This window comes from Haemorhous mexicanus, chromosome 6 (assembly GCF_027477595.1).
Source record: "Haemorhous mexicanus isolate bHaeMex1 chromosome 6, bHaeMex1.pri, whole genome shotgun sequence".
Taxonomy (NCBI): Eukaryota; Metazoa; Chordata; class Aves; order Passeriformes; family Fringillidae; genus Haemorhous; species Haemorhous mexicanus.
Genome location: NC_082346.1, coordinates 15,414,566 through 15,433,308, shown reverse-complemented (window position 1 = coordinate 15,433,308; position 18,743 = coordinate 15,414,566). Strand labels below are relative to the sequence as shown.

General features: G+C 37.9%; 1 long non-coding RNA gene across 1 annotated transcript in view; it reads left to right on the top strand.

The window, feature by feature from the left end:
- Nucleotides 1-11,776, top strand: part of LOC132328336 (uncharacterized) — a 41,056-nt gene extending 29,280 nt beyond the window's left edge. The window contains exons 3-4 of the long non-coding RNA XR_009486741.1: nucleotides 7,086-7,589; nucleotides 9,851-11,776. This is a non-coding gene — a long non-coding RNA (uncharacterized LOC132328336). The remainder of the gene's footprint in view (nucleotides 1-7,085; nucleotides 7,590-9,850) is intronic.
- The last annotated feature ends 6,967 nt before the right edge of the window (nucleotides 11,777-18,743 follow it).

Genomic DNA, 18,743 nt, shown 5'->3' with positions numbered 1-18,743 from the left:
GAAAATGTAATTTTACTAGCTCTGTGCTACCAGAATGTTAACACTTCTCTAAAAAAGTGCAGATCTCTGCATCCATGTCTGAGTTTAACTGCTTGGAAAACTTTAGAATAAATATGAGGGTTCTCCCACCCCTTCAATAGCATGATGTGAGAGCTGCCACAGTACTAGTTTTGTTTCAATACAAGACCTGCACTGTAAGCCTTTGGTGGTTGAAAGGTAAATTACATTCATGCAAAACAAAACTGATGAACTACTGAAAGCTGTAGCTGTTGAAATAAATTCCTGTGTGCTAAATTTATGGGAACTATGCAGTGTGTACACCACAGTACATTCACTTGCAGCTTCAACTTTCAAACGACTTTCCTTACCACAATAAGCAGCAATATTGCAGAACAAGGTCCACCAGTGATGAGTATAAAGCCATAATTTTGTTGTTGGAAATATATACTAATCAGCATATATTAAACCTTGTGTGGATCAAGGAGCATTGCTTCTATATTTATTTTCATTTACTATTCATTACTGACATAGAAGTAACAGTGAGGCCTGAAGGCTCAGTTTAAAAGGTACTTCACTGTATTAACACTGTTCTCAGATTTCATCTTGCAGTTTAGGGCCTCCAGTGCCAAGATTTCCTCCAAGATTTCCTAGAGTCTGTTTGTCCTTGTCAAATGTACTTGTTTCCTCCACAGCAGCATTTCCTGTTTGTTTTCTACATGGTTCTGACTTATTACATCGACCAGCTACAGAGGAAGAGTGAAAAAAAGGAGACTGAAGAATGTGTTATTTCTGTCTTTCTCTGCTTTATAGAAAATTTTGGTGTTTGGAATGCAAACCTGGAAGATGGTTATTCTGTTTTTTGGAGGGTTTTGTTGAATTTTGGGTCACTGTCTCACATAAAATTTTTCAGTGTGATGCTAAAAGTGTTTCTTCTATTTCTTACATCAAATAATAGAAAAGAGAGCAATTATTAATTAGATCACATCCATTTGATACAGTTTTCTCACATGGTATTTCTTATTTCATATTCTAAAACCAGTGAGTTCTTAAGAGCTTGCACACATGCTAATAGTTGAGATATAATTGTTAAAGTGCAGATACTCCAGACATGACATTCTGCACACTTGATTGGAAAAATATAGATTGCTGAACAGACAAGGCCAACTTAAATTTGAATCTAAGCCCTGTTACACAGAATACAGTTCTCCTTACCAATGGACACCCATTAAGTGAACACTATTGTGCTTAGTAGCACTGTCAGCCCACAAAAACAAAAAGGATTTTTATTTTGATTATTTTTAAAGTTTAATGACAAATCCTTTCCCTTCTTCACATTAAAAAATAAAGGCTGTGCTGGAATCCCATTAAGGGACTGCTTTAGAGCCCGGTTCTCTGAGGCACTTACATTGTTTAAATTTTAATTTCTAGTCTGAAATTTTTATTTAAAACAGTACTTACAAACAAAAAAAAAAGTTTCTCATAGTCTATGGCTCCTACTCTTGCAAAATCTTCTAAGCTTTTACCTGTCCCAGTGTATTCTTTGGCAGCTCCCAAAGGCATGTTTTCCCTTCCTCTGGCCTCCCCTAGTCAGTGCTGCAGTGCTGTGGGAAAGCACTCTGCTTAATGCCTTCCCATGATATTTTGACAAGGAATAGAATATATGAAAAGACAGAAGACCACATTCACCTTTGGTGTAATGACATGGAAGGCAATTCAAATGGCAGTCAATGAAGCAACAGCACAAATAAATTCATTTAATGCAGCATCTTGGTTTAGGAAATTTCTGTCATGGCTATAATGTTGAGAGAAGGGACCATAACCACTACTTTATTCTGTGAGCCTCCACCTCTCTTGTGTGAAGTATGATTTTCTTTGTAATTAGAAAATATTTGTAAAGTAAATTTGTGTTCTGTGATTTATTCATTGTAATTTCCTGGCCTGTGCAAATCAATATTTAAGCCGTTTTAAGAAAGGAGATGGATCAGATGTTACAATTCTCTTTCCTAACCAGATGCAAAAAGCCCTCAGAATTATGATGGTTTAGATGTGGACCACTGTCCAGAGAACCCCATATCAGATTTCAGCATCTCGTGGTTACTGTCCTGTATTTCATTTTTGCAGCAGAAAAACTGTAAGCAGATGTCTGTAACCAGACATGTCCCTTGCTCTCTGCTTGCTAGCTTCTTGCTTTTTCCTAGTGCCCAGTGGGGTGCTGTTACTGAGACAAGTAGATCAAATAGTTTAAAAATCTTCCAAATGGAAAGTGAACTTGTATTGTTTCCCTGTGATCTTACACAGGCTATTTTCTAGGTTTAGGATTTTTAAAACTACATTACTTAAGAAGTAATTTCTCTGAAAGGTCTTGCTAATTCCTTTTGGGTTTGTTTTTATCTGTTTTTTTTTTTGTTTGGTTTGGTTTGGTTTTGGGTGGGGTTTTTTTTGGTTTTTTGTTGGTTTATTTTGGTTTGGCTTTTCTTTTTTTTTTTTTTTTTTTTTTTTTGTTTAATGTCCATTGAAGATTTGATAGATTTATGTGATTTTCTGTTCTTATATACTGAAAAAATTATTTTCTCTGAGGGTGGTGAGATACTGGAACAAATTTCCCAGGGAAGTTTTGGACACCCCAACCTTGGGAATGTTCAAGACCAGGCTGGATGGGGCTCTAGAGGAAGGTGTCCCGGCACACAGCAGAAGAGTTGGAACTAAATGATCATTAAAGTCCCCTTCAACACAAACCATTCCATGATTCTATCATTTTTGCAGGGAGCCTTTAGAGAAACTGCATTAAACAGAGAGATTCCTGTCCAGCAGACACTCATATGGATGACTAACACATCAAATGTAAACCCAAAACCCAAACCACCAACACAAAAAATAATGCCTGGTTTAGAAACAACAGGTTAGATTTGAAGGCTGCAGATGGCATCCCTGCATATCTGTTATTCTGTTCTATTCTGTGGCTTTGCTGAATACAGCTGGGATAAGAGTTGTTAGTGCATTGGTCTTGTTCTTCAAGTTTAATGCAGTCTATATAGACTACATTTGGGTGTAGGAACGCTTAGAAATAGATTATATTCCACAGGCACTGTTAAGGAATAAAGCTGTAAGCAATCCTGAAGAATACAGTTATATAAATGTCAACAAGAGGGAAAATTTCCAGTTTAACACAGATATTCCCAGAGAAACCTGTTTGTCATTTCTCTTTTATATTTTGAGATCTGTTTGGTGGCTCAGCACAAAAACGCCTCTGCCACTGAATACTGAAAAGTTGCAATGCAGGGACATAATCCCTTGTATTTATTCAAAGATCCCTGAGTGGATCAACAACAGCTATGTCCTCGAGTTGGGCATTTGGAAAGTGATAGGATCAGTGGAATTGTCTGAGAATGGGTTGAGCACAGAGGCAAGGCACTGCTTTCATCCTGTTCACTGAGGCATTATGACAGCAAGTATCTTTCCCTTGGTAATATTTCCACCCCTTTCTCTCTGTAATGAAATACTTTTGAATAAATGGATTTATTTTGAAACTAGCCATGCATTGTTTCTGCTCTAAATCAAAACATGTCTAGGATATAGCTCCAAACCCACAAAAGCTGTGGGAGAAACTGAAGATGCTCATAAAAAAAAGGATTGACACAAAACTTTGCTTTAAAAATTGCTTGGAAGTTATGGCGTGCCTTGCTAGGATTCTTCACACTCTTATCCTGTCCTGCTATAAATGACAGCATCATCAATAATTCCCTAATCACCTCAGTAGTTAGAATATCCCATCTGCCTCCTGCTGAAACAAGTGTGGTTCTTGGGGTTTTAGTGGAATGGAAAAGAAATTTGTCCTCTTACCTTCTCCTTTCTTAACTTTTAGAAAAAAGGGCCGCCAGAGGAAGCTGTTGAGAATTCAGGGCCTTGGCCTGCTCTGAGCAATTCAAACAGCCTAGATTTCCCCAATGACTTTCCCATGTGGGATAATATTTTCCCTCTCCCAGTATTTGTTCTCTCCAACATGGGTGTATCATGAAAGTTGTATGGGCTTTACTCTGTAATAAGTCTCTCAAAAATAATCATGATAGGTTTAGATGTTTTTAAAAAACAGTATGTTTGTCTGATGAGGCACAATTCAACTATTCGTGGATTTCTGGCAAGATATACCATGAGTTAATATGTCATCCATACTGAGATGAAAGACACTGAAAACTAAGAAATTGTGCTAAGGCACAGCCACTAATAGAGAGCATCTGTTTGAAATTAATAGAAATACAAACAGATATAAGATTATGTCCTGTTGATATCTCAGGACTACGCTGTTGTATATTTTCAGCACATAAATTTTCTGAAAAAAAATAATTTGTGGTACTCTGCTCTCCACTGACCTGTATCCTCTACTTCTGTTCACTCTAATTGGCACTTGCAGGTCTGGGCCCTTAAAACTGGCACAAAAATGAATTAATGTGATGTGTTTTAAGCTTCTGGTCTTATCGCGGTTTAATTGCAAGAATAAATTAATTTTGAATATTTTTATATACTTAAAAAACCCTCTTTAAGAACCAAAAAGGGGTGATCATTCCATTCTCATTACATCCCCAAAATTGCCATGAGAAATGAAATAATTAATATCTGTGCTTATTCTTTATCATTAGTCTTTGTCCTAAGAATGGATTAATGAGAATATTCAATGAAAGTCAGAACATCCTGGCATTCACTTCTGTGAAAACTCATCCTCATGTCAAAGACTCTAATGAGGACTGAAAGAAGCATACAATTAATTCACAGCAACCTTAAGGTTGCAGTGAGAAAATAGTACATCATTCCAGACTGATGACCAAGATCAGCATATGAGAAAGTGAAGGATGAACATGAGAGGACTGAAGGAAGAGCATTTTAATTCTGAATTATAAAGCCTTTGATGGTGTGTCATTTCAAAATCCACATTTGCTTTTATTGACTGCAGTTTTCAGTCCATTCAGTTTATTTTCACCTCTCCTTCCCAGATGTTCCTTCAGAATTAAGCAATTATCTAGCAAACTGATTTTCTTCACCTCTCCCACATAAGAGGCTGTCAAGAAACAAAAGAAGATGAAACTTTTTGTATTCCTCAAGAAAGGCTACGAAATAAGAACACTTTGAAGGCCTTTTGAGAAACTTCCTTGACACCTATGGTTTTGTAACAAACAAAATCTACTTTTGGCCCTGTATATACATCTTCAGGTATTCTTTGCTGCAGTGATTAAACCGTGTGATACTGTTATTGCTGTGGTCATGTTTGGTCAAAGGTTGGACTCCGTGACCTGGGAGACCTTTTCCAACCTTAATGATTCTGGGATTCTGTTAGGGCTGCTCATTTCCTGAAGTGCTCACAGCCATGAGGAGGAACAGACACTGATTAGTTCAGTGGTTTCCTAAGGCCTGGTGTTGTGTGAGTTATGGGTATTATTTCTGATCATTGTCCTCGCAGGGGTGTGACTGTTGCTGGCTTTGAATGACAGGCACTGATATAAAATAATATATAGTAGCAAGAAATTAAATGAGCACATCTCCTCGAAAAATGTTTAAAATGGGTGCTTTGCTTTTGATTAATAATTAACAATGCTTAGTTTCTCTGGGCCTAAAGGAGTTATTACAGCAGCATGCCTGCTCCATTATACTTCAGGTGGTACCAGGTTTTTCATTATTAAGCCTCATATTTTTAGTTTGTTTGGTAATGTGGCTATAAACATTGATTCCAGCCGTGAACTTGCCAGGAAAAGATCTCAGCTTAGCAGAGACTTAAAAAAAAAATTATTTCAATTTTTAAATAGTTCAGCTACTTGATAGTTAGCAGGGGGAATGGAAGCCTGGGATAATTCTTCAGAGAGAGAGCTAGTGATCAGAGCACAGCCTTCTCACTGAATATTATGCTTTATGTTGTTTATTCCTGTCACAAAAAAATGCTGCTGGAAGATAAGCAGAAAGTTGGGGTGAGGAGCATGACAAAGAAGATCATATCCTTAAAAGGATATCTGGTTCAGTATTAAAAGAATGCAATTCTTACTGTAGTTCTTTGTGGTCCCTGATATGGAGGTCAGGGCTCAAGTTAAATTGAGAGAGAAAAAAATACTCGCCAGGGTTTAGGAGAAGAATTTTTAGTAATGGACCATCACTAAGAAATGTGGCATCCAGTGAGAAGAGGCAGTGAGCTCAAACTGAAATACAAAAAATTTTTTAAAAAATTCAATAATTCAATATAAGAAAAAATGCTGTGACTGCAGGTGGTCAGACACTGACACAGATAGTCTAGAGATGTTGTGGAATCTCTGCCTTGGAGCAATTTAAAGCCTGACTGGGCATGGTCCTGGTCAACCTGCTATAGCAGACACCTCTTTGGGCAGGGGAGTTGGGTTAAAGAATCTGCAGAGGTGCTTTTCAACCTCAGCTGTTCTGTGCTTCTTTGGATAATAATACTGCTATTAATGAATGGATCTGGAGCAAGATTAAGACTTTAGTGCTTTTTCAACTTTGCATTGCCCTCTGCCTGGTGGAACAGCCTGAGTGTGGATAGAGGTTGACAAACATCTCTGTCGATGGTTATGCCTCTAAAACTCATGGTGAGTTTTAACCCTCCTGTTACCCATGTGATAAGTAATACAGAGTTACTTTTTACTTACCTATGGCAATCTGTCTTTGAAAATCCTCTGAAGGCCTTAAGCTGGCTGCTTTTTTTTGGTTTTTTTTATCTCTTTCTTTCTCAGTGATTTCTAGTGGGATCTGTCCTTGAAGTGAGAAGGAGAGTGCAAGAGGAGGCAAGCATTTCACAAAGATACTGATGAGTTAGTGGGGAGATTTTCTGCACTTTTATTCCTGTAACAAACCCCAAAGGGCTACAGAGTACCAGAGGTGTAACAAACAAATGAGATAGGACTGAGATTTTGAATCCTACTGCTGGAAGTGTTCATGGATTGAACATGGCAATGGCTCAAATGCAGAAATAACCCTAAGAACAGAGGCTAGCTGTTAGCTGAGTAAGATTACAGAAGGTTTAATGCAACTTTTACTGAAGCAGTGTTCTTCATACTATCAGCTGCAGAAACTCATGCTCTTTCATATCATTCCAGAAATGAAGGATCTGACATCACACAGAGCCACCCTTGGATGTGAACAGCAGCTGCTGAGGAGCATTTTCCCAGCATTAGAGACCTCCAGAAGGACTAAGGCAGTGATGGTAGAAGGGCTTACATCTTCCCATCCAACCAGCAACTTCATGTTCTGTCCCAGAAACTTGACAAAAATCTCTACCTTGACGGAAGCCCAAGATGGGAACCTGGAGAAGAACCCAACTTGACAGAAACAGGCAAAAATGCTACTCTGGTAGAGAAAATTAGGGAACTAAACTCTTCACTTAGGATATCACCAAGGAAAATGCATAGTGATTAATTAGTTACATCACATAGGTTTATTCTTTGACAACAATCCCCTCTTTTTCTTCCTCTCTGAGCCTTTCTCTAGTGCAAAACCATGAGACTTTGAAAGCTGCACACCAGTCCTGGCAGGAATTAGCCAAAACCACAGCCCAAGGTGACCTTTGAAAACTGAAATTTCCTTAGACCACAATAGAACTGGTGAGTACATTTTGACACAACCTGTCTTTGATTTCTTCACTTACATTTTTCAAAATAAGACTACTGTAAAACCTAATTTCTTTTCCTCTCACTTCCACCTTTTTCAATTCTGGAGTAACACACACAGAGACAGCAGTGTTCCAAGTAAGGTTTTTCTCTGTGTGTGTGTGTGCATTAAAATGATACATTTATTTAATGAAGATACCTGGGGGCTCAAACTTCATCACAGTATAAAAAATTAAATACATATATAGTGTGTGTGAATGGTTGCCACTGAAATCTGTGAAAGGAAACTGTGAAAATATCAGCTGCACACATGCCTAAGAAATAATTTTTTAAATTTCTATGATGATTCAGTGTCTTAGCACTATGACTCTGTTAAAAAATTAGTGAGCTTTGTAAGGGGTTTTAACAGGGAGATATTCACTACAACCTTCTCTTCATGGTTTTCCTTGCATGCATACATGGTTTGTTAAAGTGAGAATTACTTCCTCGTGTGTTTGTGCAGTGTTTAGCACAAAAAAAAAAAAACTCCACACAAAATATTTGGGGGATGTTTGCTCTACTTTGGAGCATGTAAAACTGTAAATAATTGTAACTAACTGACAAACCTAGTTACATTTAGTAAGGTAATCATGGAGAAAACCACAAATTTAACTAAGGATTTTAACATCTCATTGTGTGCTAATACAGTTCTTGCAGGTACTTTTCCAGATCACACTTAGGAGAATTCAGATCACACCTAGGACCCAAGTTCTCTATGCAATGCAAGGGCTGAGTTAAGTACCAAAGAGAAAAATTCATCAAGAATGTAATTCACTCGTGGGAATAAGGAGAGGAAGATGGACCAAATTGGCCACAGCAGTTAATGTAAAATAGCAAGGAAGGGTCATGGCTTTGGTTCTGCCCCTTGAACAGAAGTTCCTAACTCTATGGTTAGGTGCTTTGCCTGAAATACATTTTCTCAGAAAAGCAATAAGGGAATGGTGTTTACTCACAGCCTATTCAATTCTGAAGAAATAATTATTTATTAAAGTGAAGACAACCCTGGTTATTTTTTCTACATCCCTGACTAAACACCCTAAAGCAATGGGCAACAGATTTGATATTTCTTTGGCTCTTTTGTTGTAGAGTACACAGTGAAAACCACGTGTTCTTTGGGCTTGTTCTATGGAGAACAAAACCTGGATGGCAAAATATGCACTCCCACCTGCATTGAGTAGGTTGATGATAAAGCACCTTTCACCTACCATGCTGCTCTCTGGGAAGGAAACCAAGCCCACCTGAGTGTAATTTTGGAGTGCTGAGACTGTGCATTTGTCCAGGGAAAGACCTTTAGCATACTGTCCTCCTTCCACAGTGTTATAGCAGATTCTTCTGCTGTATGTATATGGCTGCACTTCAAATGGAATGAAGAAGTTACTCATCCTAACAGAAACTAATTTTCAACTTTACTGTCATTGAAATCTAATCTTTGTCTGGAAACAAACCTTTGTTGAGCAGTACTTTACAGCTAAGGAGCAGAAATCAACCTCTGTGGCTTTTAGTAAACTAGAACACATTTAACTGTGTGCCCTAAGAGAGACTCTCATCCTAAAATCTGGCTCCAAGCAAGGAAACACACCTTTTGTGCAATCTAATGAAGCCAAAGTATTGATCTTAGGACTGAGTTACCCATATGGATGCTATTCAACACTCTTCTAGTGCTACCATAGAAGTGAACACAAAGATGTACTCTGCTAAAAAAAAAAAAAGAAAATCTTATGCATCCCTGCTCTTTAAAGTGTCTCTGTGAGAGACACTTTTTTTTGGATGTAACAATAAATTCTATGAATGGGAGCTGTGAGTCTGCATGCATGTGTTTGTTTCACATGGTACTGAACACAAATATCTATTCCAGAGCCCTTCTGGGAACAGACTTATTAAACAAAAAGAATAACTCATTTTGTGGAAGGAAAAACATTGTCTACTGTCAATGTTATTACAAATAAAGCTTGAATTGTTTCTTTTCAGTTTTTATTTCAGTTTATTGCATTTCCTTCAGTTAGTGGCATTCTGGTGAACGTGATGAAAATCTTGCCTCCTGCAAGAGTACGTGTGTGAACCATACCCGAAATCCAGTTTTGTCAAAGTTTTTGGAAGTGTGAATGTTCATAGAACATTCAGAATAGTTTGGCACAATCTCCAGTGTGAACACACATGAAAATACTAGTTAATACTATCAAAATGTGACATTTTGTTGTTTCTGTTTTCATTTATAGATCCTGCCTGTTCTGCAGCTGTTCCTTGTTATACAAGCTGACTAGAAACTGAAGAATAAACATGAGGAAGAAAAGAATAATAGTGCTATCTTAACCTGCTCTTTTGATTTTCCAAGGTCATATATCAGCCCTTTGCAGTAAATGTATGTCTGTCTAGTACAAATCCCATCCAAGAGCACTTCCAGGTAACATTATTCTAATTAACAGACCATGCAGACTGATGCTCCCCACAGAAGTAAAAAAATCACAAAATGTCTGTTATTCCTGACTGGTCTGGTCGTATTTTTTGCTAATACCCACCCAAAAACTTACATCTGAATATTTTCAAATCTACAAATACAATTTTGCTGGAAGTAGGGAAAGGGTAGAAGAGGTAATTGGTTTGGACCAAAGGTGCTTAGTGGATAAAAAGTTTCTAATGAGAAGTGCCAACTTCTCTTGCTAGGTTTTTTGCATGGGATTTTTAAAGGGCAGAACTTCCTACCTGTCTTATACTATGAAACAGCATAACTCTAGATGGGAGGTAGGGGGTTTGTCCACAATCCTGTTAGCTGAGCTGTACAAGGGCTGATCATTATTAGATAAAAAAATATGAGAAATGTCACCCATAAAGTGTCAGTGTTCCCTATGCCCCTCAATATGCATTGCCACCAATTCCTCAGCTCCTCCATGCCTCCTGGCTGGAAGCCATCCTGTTCTCCACATCCACCTGCTCAACACCCACTCTTCACAGAGAAATTATTGGTTGCTTTCAAGCAAACCATTAGAAAATTTTGCATGGGAGCAGTGGTGGGAGGAATGAGATTGAGGAGGCTTCTTGAATCGTTCAGCACAATCTGAAATGTGCAAGGATAATCTGAAATCTTCAGGACAATACCTGCTTCAGTATCCTAAATGGCTAGATGGGAATGATTTCTTTTTCCTTCATTAAATTTGGGTCCTCTTGGACTAATGGCTTATGAAATATTGAGCAAAATGGCTGTACCTTCACAGCTACCACACGAGCCTGGAGTGGGGCTCTCCAAGTGAACTGTTTCTAAAATGACATGGTTTTGGTTCTTAGCAAATCTGCTTCAAAACCACTATTAATGACAACCAAAGAGCACTCCAATCAAGCTGAAACCGATCGTAGCTTGTGGTTCTGAGATGTCCACTGCAATTGCAAGTACTGGGTTGTTTGGTGGGTTTTTTTCAGGCAGGGAGTGCCATGGTGAGTGGTGTTTGAAAAGGCAGTCTAGGGAGTGTTTCACTGTGCTGTCTGTCTCAGTCTGTGTGAGGCAGAATTGATTTCCTACATTCGGCAAAATATCTTGCTAAGGAGAGAGACACTGAAACTTTAGAATTCCTTTTTCTCCTGTTTTGGAAATATGACATCAAGCTGTGGACTCCAAAACTGTTGGATTGGTGGGGTGTGAAATTTTTTCATTCTGGAAAAAAATAGGCATGGCTAATAACTGGGTGAGAGGGACCATAATTTTACACAGTGTACATTTAGTAAGAGTCTGTTCCTGCTCAGATGCAGTAGAACAAGCAGAGAGTAATACAAAGTGGGATAATTTTGAGTTATTAGCCCAAATTTTAGGAGAAGAAATCTCTCAACAGATGACATGTGTGTCAGAGCTGGGACCCAGAGCCAACAGACTGCATCAATCACAGGGTCAATTGTTCTGATTTTAAGAGAAGGAATTGTATGGGCAGCCTTCTAGAGCTTCACATAAGTATCAGATTGTAATTCCAGCTTTAGATTTCTTACTTAAACCAAACCCCAAGTCCAGCCCCCCTGAGGGTCTCTCAGCACTGCTAATGCACCCGTCAGTGCACATTCCAAGCAGCATGCGTATTCAGCAGACAATGGGGATTGTTGTGGTGGCAGGCAAAGCATGCAGTGGGTTGCAGTAGCAGGGATCATATCCCATATATTTTTAATGTGATGTATGGCTCATGTTTCAAAAACTGATTATAACTAAAATTAGGGTATAAAATATTTGACTTTGATTAATTTTTGCATCCAATCCAATGCCTTCATTTGTTCTGTAGTTTCATTTGAAACAATCCTATGCACAAAATGTTATGTCAGCTGAAGCTTAGCAACTGTTATTTATCTCTTATAGTCTTGTTGGAAACTTCTCAGCAGTTTACAATATTTAGTTAGGATATTTGAAGAGACCTAAAGGATTATTATAAAGAAGCAAAGCTAGGTTTGGCAAGGAGCCTTTCTTTTGTCTCTGAAACCTTCTGCAGTAAATTTAGAACAGAAGAGCAGTTCTCTGGAGTAAAAATATATGTATTGCTGGCTACAAGTGTATGTTTGCTGCTTCACAATTTTAGAATTAGATGATGGACTTATTTAGTAGACATTGGAGAGTAAAAAGTAAAACCTCTAATTTAAAACATTCCACATTACCACATTCCAAGAAAAACATGGACCGGTGAACAAAACCAGCAGTATTGTAATAAGAAAACAACTAGGTGCATTTTTTCCAAAACCTAAACCCAGAAATCTAAATGTATGAGTTACTGGCTAAAAAATCCCATTTTCATGTCTCAGTTTCTTCATGAACTGAAAAAAAAACCAACTCAGACTTCAGAAAATTAAAAAAATAAGATCTGAGACTCCAGGTCAAAGTTTAGAGCACAGTTCTGGTATTATAAAAATATTTTTTGACCCTTAATGTTGCAATTTTTTTTTTTAATTTAAAAATGCGTGGGTTTTTTTCTTTATTAGTGATTTAACATTAAAGCATTTATTTAATGTAAAGCTAGGATCCTTTTGGTAATTTTAAAAAAGAATTTTTATCCATGACTGTTCATTTAGATGCTCATCACTAGCTTTAAGCACAGCACAACTTAATTTGAGTTTTACTGAATCATAACTGCAATAATGCACGGAAGTGAGACTGGAAGATTGTGGGAAGATCAAAGGGAGAGAAAAGTTGAGCCAGATTCTTGAATCCCAGCTCTTATGAAGAGTGCTAAAGCTGCTTTGCTTTGACTTTCTTAAGGGATTTGCAGAACAAGAGGATCTGTACCTGTGCAAGCAGGCACAGATGAGAGGAAGACAGGTACAGATCCTGGTACACAACTGCAGAGATACTCATTTATATTAAAGGAAGGGCCTGAATATGGATAAAAACTATTGTGAGGAAGGCAGGGCATGTGTATACAAGACACTGGAAATCTGAGGCACAATCTCCTCCTCCTGGACATCAATGTGCTGCTGGGTGTAGCTCACCCTCCCTTGAGTATTTAAGAAAATAGTTGTGATCAGAGAGAAGATGGATCAAAGCATCAATAGCAGTGTGAATGCCACGGATGTTGACAGAGGAAAGGATGTAGCACAGAGAGATGCTTTGGAATCAACAAGGCTCTACACTACTGCTGTGATTTTGGCAGGAGAATATTCCTTTCTAGACTCATAAGGACTTTCCTCCTGTAGTAATCCATGTCTCTAGATAAGCAACAGCTGCTTTCTATCAGGCAATTTCTCTTATGCCTAATCCTTCTTGCTTTATCCACATGGAAGGAACAGAAGGGGATTGGACTGCTACCCACTGGTTGGTACATCTGCATGTTTCTACTGGAATGTGCTGATCTCTAACATGTTACAGTCAGTCACCTCCCTGTGGCAGCTTTCACAGATCCCTGTTCCAGATTTCACATTTACTTATCTTCCTATGGCCCAGAATATCTCATGAGGGCAAAATATTATTTTAAAATAATATTTCACCTTTGAAAGGGTGATGGGGCAAAGGGTCCTGGGTCCAGGCTTGCTCAGCTGTTTGAGCTCTTGCTGTTTATGGATAGATCAATATTAATCAGAAGGACACTGCATGTAAAATATAATCATCTTTGTGATAACATCTTTTATCTCCCTCTTGAAAATCTAGGCTAAAGGCAGCCTCTTAGCTATGCTCAGTGCTTTGTACAACTCCATGACGGACCAGAAAAAAACTCCAAAATGTGGTGTGTCAAATGCAGCTCCCTTGGGAGGGTCAGTGTGACTGCTCCATTATGTGCCCCGACCTTCACTGCCTGAAGGACAAGGAGTTTTGTTCTTGGATCTGTTTCTTTCAACCTCTGCCTTCCCATTTTGACTTGTGTTATAAATACAAGTGCCATAAATAGCTGTTTAAATAACCAGCCTGTATTGTTTTATTGCACTTGCTGTGATGTGCAGGGAAAAGAGAGAGCTTTAATGCATGATTAGAAGTGCATGAATTTAACTATTGCCCTTCAAGGTAAGAAATATGGCTTGATGAATAATATCTTCATATTTAGAAAATACGGAATCCAATTCCAAGTTAGCCATAGATTTTTTTGTGTAAGAATAGGATGAATCACCTGACAGTTATGAGTTCACCTGATAAAAGAGTGGTCTGAGGTTTAGCTGATGTTCCTAAACTGCTTGGGAATGCACACAGCAGGCTGCCACTATTCAAAGTAGTCCTGACTGAAAAACTTCCACCCCAACATCTACAGGGGCACTTTGCTCACTGTGCCATAGCAGCAGCACTGTGAGCTTTTCCATGTTGGAGCTTACTTTTGGGAATGTGTAGCATTAGTTCAGCTAGGCAGTGGACCATAAGAAAAGTAGGTCACAGCTACTGGGATGGATAAGAGGGATACTTCTTGGATTCCAATTTCTTAGCTGGGTGTCTAAAGTCTTGAGGGTTTTAAACAAGTTTGTATCCAAAGAAATTCCATATATGACCTGGGGTTAATACCACTGCAGAACCCCAGACTGGCATGCAAAACCAGTGCCAATTCATGCTTACAGGTTAACTGAATTGCTGTCTGTATTCAAAGTTTTCTCCTCTAGCCTTTGGCCTCTTCTCATTTTTTTCCTCTTCTGTCTTCACCTCAATTTATATGTGCTGCATTTTCCTTCCCTTTCTCCTTTTCCTTTCACTGGCCTCTAGGTAGGAGATGGAGCAGGTTGTGTTGTTTGGGTTTGGACCAATATTTTTAATATCTGATGTTCAGTTCTTTCAAATTAGCCAAAACTTATTGCAACCAAGAAGTGGAAGCATCTTTAATTCAGCTGACACATAGGTTATTGTTATAAGGACTGCATCTGTGGTTGATATCCTGCTAAGTGATGCAATTATTCCACATTGCTTGGAAAACTGGAGGGCAAAGCACACCCACCATAAGGCTTAAGGCATTGTGCAGTATGAAAACATTTTGAAATATTTACTACAAAAAAAAGTCTAACATCTAAAGAGAAAAAGAAATTCAATCCATGGAGTCCAAATGAGATGAGAGTCTACCTAAGAAAATTGTAAAAAAATGTAGTAAGTCTGAAGCCAATAAAACATATTTTTGGTTATGACCTAAGAAACTATCATGCTTGTTGCATTACAATTGAATAAAATAGGAAGCTGGGTTATTCTCTGAGTGTTAAACCCTTTGTGAGACATTGAAGTTCACTGCAGATTATTCCTGTGTTTTCCCTCACATAACCATACCATGATTTTATGAGTTGCAAGCAAAATGTGCACCTCAAGTCATGCACTCTTATAAAAACCAGCAGTATAATCTATTTAGAGAAAGCCTGAAGCATTTTCAGAACAAGTACATCATTTTTAAAGTTTTTCCATGGGGAATTACTCATAAAAATATGTATCTTTTGGGATTTGTACCAGGATATTTGTTAATTATTGCTGACATGCCCCCCATAACACCATGAGCTCCCTCAAAGGGCAGGAAAAGAGAATCGGTCTCCCTTAATCACCAAGTAAAAACCAAACAAATTTAGCAGCTACCTCTTGCTATTGAGGCAACAAACTGATGCATTCAGAGTTCCCTAATGACTCAAATGTATAAAAACTAACAGGAAAAAATAGTGCTGCCTGTTGTCAGGTTGAAACCTCAACTATTTTGTTTTTTAGGGCACTTTCCAGAGCTACCCACCGGCTCAAAAAGCTGCAAGTGGGGTGTAACCAAAGCTTGTCTAATCAGTCAGAGGGATCCCTTGTGTCACAGAGGTAGCTAAATTGACTTGCAGGTGTAGTGAATGAGGCCTTCAAGGAATCAGGAGAGGAGGCAAGTCCTGAATGTATTTAATATCTAGAATCTAGCGTTTTGAAAACACAAATTTTCTTGCTATTTTGGGAATTTTAAAAATATAGACTAAAACCCAAGGATTTCCACAAAGAATTGGTGTAGAGTATTCATGATGGGTGCTATAGGTCATCTTCAATTTTGTACAACTCCCCTGAACATCCAGTCTCTGTCAAATCAATCATAACATGCAATTTTGGTCTATATGACTATTTTCCTTCTGTTTATCCTCATCCATTGAATTGTGTGGAGTTCTTCAGGTAATAAACTCAATACTTAAAAGAAGTTTTCTAGCATGGTTCCATATTTTTATGGACTGACAGTATGACAGCCTTGTAGAGTCCCAGGGGCCACTGAGGTTACATTGCACTATTTGCTTTAAAAATTTTTAAAAGAGACAAAGCCACTCCAGGTTGTCCTTTGCTATTAAAACTGTATTTGGCTCTGAGAGGGAAGAAACATAACCATGTGCTTTACATGTAATATATCAAAGCCATCCATCAACACCAGCTCACTTGAATCTTGTCTGAGTTTGAAGTCCTGTGTTTTGCAGAAAAGGGCTTGAAACCAGAGGAGTTTTATGACAAATGTTTCTCACAATGTTAGATGCAATCCTTGTGTATTTATTTATATTTTTATCCTGGTGAACGTTTAGATTCTTATGGGAATGGGAACTCATTTCCCACTGACTTTATTTAAAGTTATGAGCCCTGAATCTGCATGAGGTTCAATGACCCTTGCACACAGGGTTTTAGTACAGAAGGAGACACTTAAAATCACTGTCAAGTTACACACAGGACTCCACACTTGCACATACTAGAAGAAAAACTTGTTCAGTCCTTTTACTTTTCTGTTTATTGTTATTTTTTCTGACAATTTAAAGTACTAAAAGACTGATGTCCTTTATCTATACAGGAACGTGTAAAAGAATTATAATCACTGTGGTGATATTCATCCAAGATTACTTAATCCAGTGATTTGCTTTAAAGAATGTGCTTTTAAATTTTAATTTTTCAATGCTTCAGCAAAGAGATGAAGGAGACTGAATGAGAGCCTTGTTCTGCTGCAATCTCTAATGTTTGCAGTCCAGATCTATCAATCTGTTATATTGTTATAAGCACTGACTCAGACACCATAACCTTCCTTTGTATTCATCTGAGTCTTCTTCTTTTGCCTTACCAGTCTTTAGGAGTTGTCTAAATAGTAGAATTTTGTTCAGGTATGTTTTAATGTTCTTTGGAACAGATTTGAAAGACATTTAATGCTTTATCCACAGGAAAAACTGAATTAATTTACTGTTTCTGCTTCAAAACTCCCCTAAACCCCTGTTCAGTCATCTGCTCAACCTGGAGCCAACTGAGGTTCACAGCTACTAGATTGTTGCCCAATAAAGTTCCTAAACATGTATTGTTAAAAATGTATTAAGTAACATTGCACAATAGGTTGATTCCATGTCTGGGGCTTGAATTTTGGAAATTTGACTTCTAGGTTTCTAATTCAATCAGTGTGTCTATTGTTTCACATATAAATATATTATATATATTTGAGGGAACAATAAAGGCAAACCAAAAGAGTATTTTAAAGCTCTTTTCTAAAACAAAAAAGAGAACCTTTCTCAACACTGAAAAAGATGACCTTTCATCCTTTCTTAGTCTGAATTAAAGAAGAGACAACTTGCAGCTGCAAAAAAAACTCCCAAGATTTTTGTGCCTTATAAAAAGCTAACATAAAATTTTTTTTCTCTCAAGATTTTTAAGAACTTTTAAAACTTTCCCAAAAATATTGTCACCACAAACACCCCTGATGTCAAAAGCCTGCACTGACACCAGAGTAATTTGAGTCATCATCCACAAAAACAGTACAGCAGGAGAAATGAACCATTCTTGCAAAGAACACACGTCTAATATGACACTCAAAAATCCTTGAAGCACAAAAAAAACCCCATTACTATTTAAGGTCTTATTTGAAATTTAAGCCATCCAGTTTAACAAACTCAAATGCTTATTTTTTCTTGAGTGTCCCTGCAGGATCTACAGAGATACTGATGTTTATCTAATAATTTTGTATATTCACTTTCCTAAAAATTTATTTTCATACTTGATACTTTTATTTCGTAAACTCTTTGTTCACTCAAGGTTTATCTCACTTTTCATTTAAGTACATATATTTCTGACTGAACAACCCTGTTACCTGATGTCCCCAAACAGACCAAGCTCTCTCCAAGGGGGAAGGCTGTCTGAATTCTGAGAATTGCAGGCAGCAGTCTTAGTCAGGAATTCCCATTTCTTTAAGGCTTTTTTAGACTTTTTAATTTTTCCTATTTTTTTTTTTTTTTTAGAAAACCCTCTGTAAATGCACTTCAGCAAACAAATAATCTTACAATCCCCCAAAAATCCCAGGGTTTATGCTACTGTTTCATATCACAGGAGGGTGTTAGGCCCACTGCCAAAGTTAATCCATTCCATATTAGAAACCTAAAACCTCTCAGATGTATTAGGCAGCCTACCAGCACAGCCGTTCTGTGCTGGAATTTGGCTTAATTCCTCAAAGTCATCCCTTTGCACTTCTTCAGCAAGGAGAAGGCTGGGGTTCCTGAGAACTTGCCATTGGTGGCTGCTGAGATTTTTGGTTGCAGGGGAGTTCCACTAAAGCTGTTACTGGAGCCATCAGCTTTGCCATCCAAACTGCAGTGGTCACTACTGAAAAACTGAAGGTTTCATGCCACAGAGGCAGAACATGCTATATTTGCCAGCATATACCACAGTTATTTCCTCTCCTAAGCCTGTGGAAATAGACACAAATGATAATTGTTAGCAAATGTGGTGTGCTG